At 39.0% G+C, this 2,767-nt stretch overlaps 1 protein-coding gene across 2 annotated transcripts in view; it reads left to right on the forward strand.

The window, feature by feature from the left end:
• The window catches only part of LOC111968804 (RUNX family transcription factor 3), a 93,663-nt gene that overhangs the window by 1,445 nt on the left and 89,451 nt on the right, over positions 1-2,767 (forward strand). The gene's annotated exons all lie outside the window — the stretch shown is intronic.

The raw sequence follows: 2,767 nt of genomic DNA on the forward strand, positions 1-2,767 counted from the left end.
CGATAGGGGAGTGTAGTAGGGGTGTACGGTAGGGGAGTGTACGTATGGGGAGTGTACGTCAGGGGAGTGTACACGTAGGGGAGTGTACGAGGGATGTATAGGGGAGTGTACGTAGGGAGTATGTAGGGCGAGTGTGATGTTCTGGTTGTCATAGCAGAATATCTGACTTCTCTAAATCTAAAAGTTGAAACTGTTTGAATTAACTGTGCAAGGTGTTGGCTGAGGGTCTCTCCGCAACAAACACTCACTTAAAAAAGACGTAATTGAATCATCTATCACTACATGTAACCTAATTTTACTACATTATTATCAAATAATCTTATAATTTATTGTTTTATTATAACAGCTAAACAATTCTCGTCTTAATTTGACAGTCAAGGTAGAATTACTCCCAAGTAAGGGCTGCTGGATTGAGATAGAACCATCGGAAACAAATGGCTCCTTCATTAAGAGCAGTCTTCAGCATGAGTGTAATGCACTCACCGTCAGCCACAACAGGCCAAGAGTACCTCCTGTAAGTAGTGTAAGGAGGACAGACCAATGTTTTCTTCTCTTTCTGTTTTATTGTATTGCTGTGTTCCAGTAAAGGCTGGTCAGCCCTCCTCTTACTCTCCCAGAGTACACTCCCCTACGTACACTCCCCTACGTACACTCCCCTACATACACTCCCCTACATACACTCCCCTACATACACTCCCCTACGTATTTATTTGGACAGTGAAACTAAAACGTTTCATTTGGTTCTATACTCCAACATTTGGGATTTGAGATGCTTTATATGTGGCAACAGTACAGAGTGTCTCCTTTTATTTCAGGATGTTTTAATACAAATCTGTTTTACCATTTAGAAAGCACTTTGTGAATCTACTCCCTCCAGTTGAAGGTGTCATAAGTATTGGGACAAATTCACTTATAGTGTATTACGTTTAGTCAGAAGTTCAGTATTTGGTCGCATATTCCTATCACGCAAAGTCTCTCACCATTACCAATAACAGCGGAGGTTAGGGTTTTATTGGGAGTATGATATTTATGCATCTGTAACTTTCTCACTCATTATTATTCACGATTTATTCATGATTATCCATAATAATGGTAGCATTCACATTAATGTAGAAGTATTCAGAAACATATTCTGTTATTATTTACAATAAAAGTGACTCCAAAATGACATAATACATAATTTCCCATTCATTTCTATTGGGCACAAGATAAACTAAAACACAACCAAAACAAACTGAAATTGCATCCAACAATTTTGTAAAGTCACAAGCTTGAGCTTCATTGCATGCTAGGATAGGACAAAATACAACACTTTGACTACATTTAATGCACTATAAGTGAATTTGTCCAAATACTTATGACACTTTCAAATGGGGGGACTAGATACATAAAGCGCTTTCATTTCTAAACGGTAAAACAAATATGTATAAAAATACCCTCAAATAAAAGGTGACATTCTGTACTGTCGCCTCACATAAAACATTTGCTCTACAATCCAAAATGCTTGAGTATAGAGCCAAATTAAAAGTTTTAGCTTCACTGACCAAATAAATACAGTTGAAGTCGGAAGTTTACATACACTTAGGTTGGAGTCATTAAAACTCGTTTTTCAACAACTCCACAAATGTCTTGTTAACAAAAAATAGTTTTGGCAAGTCGGTTAGAACTATTTTGTGCATGACACAAGGAATATTTCCAAAAATTGTTTACAGACAGATTATTTCACTTATAATTCACTGTATCACAATTCCAGTGGGTCAGAAGTTTAAATACACAAAGTTGACTGTGCCTTTAAACAGCTTGGAAAATTCCAGAAAATTATGTAATGGCTTTAGAAGCTTCTGATAGGCTAATTGACATAATTTGAGTCAATTGGAGGTGTACGTGTGGATGTATTTCAAGGCCTACCTTCAAACTCAGTGCCTCTTTGCTTGACATCATGGGAAAATCAAAAGAAATCAGCCAAGACCTCAGAAAAAAATTGTAGACCTCCACAAGTCTGGTTCATCCTTGGGAGCAATTTCCAAACACCTGAAGGTACCACGTTCATCTGTACAAACAGTAGTACGCAAGTATAAACACCATAGGACCACGCAGCCATCATACCGGAAGGAGACGCGTTCTGTATCCTAGAGATGAACGTACTTTGGTGCGAAAAGTGCAAATCATCCCAGAACAACAGCAAAGGACCTTGTGAAGATGCTGGAGGAAACAGGCACAAAAGTATCTATATCCACAATAAAATGAGTCCTATATCAACATAACATGAAAGGCCGTTCAGCAAGGAAGAAGCCACTGCTCCAAAACCGCCATAAAAAAGCCAGACTACGGTTTGTAACTGCACATGGGTGACAAAGATCGTACTTTTTGGAGAAATGTCCTCTGGTCTGATGAAACAAAGATAGAACTGTTTGGMTATAATGACCATCGTTATGTTTGGAGGAAAAAGGGGGACGCTTGCAAGCCGAAGAACATTATCCCAACTGTGAAGCACTGGGGTGGCATCATCATGTTGTGGGGGTGCTTTGCTGGTGCACTTCACAAAATAGATGGCATCATGAGGCAGGAAAATKATGTGGATATATTGAAGCAACATCTCAAGACATCAGTCTGGAAGTTAAAGCTTGGTCGCAAATGGGTCTTCCAAATGGACAATGACCCCAAGTATACTTCCAAAGTTGTGGCAAAATGGCTTAAGGACAACAAAGTCAAGGTATTGGAGTGGCCATCACAAAGCCCTGACCTCAATCCTATAGAAAATTTGTGG

This window comes from Salvelinus sp. IW2-2015, linkage group LG9 (assembly GCF_002910315.2).
Source record: "Salvelinus sp. IW2-2015 linkage group LG9, ASM291031v2, whole genome shotgun sequence".
Lineage (NCBI taxonomy): Eukaryota > Metazoa > Chordata > Actinopteri > Salmoniformes > Salmonidae > Salvelinus > Salvelinus sp. IW2-2015.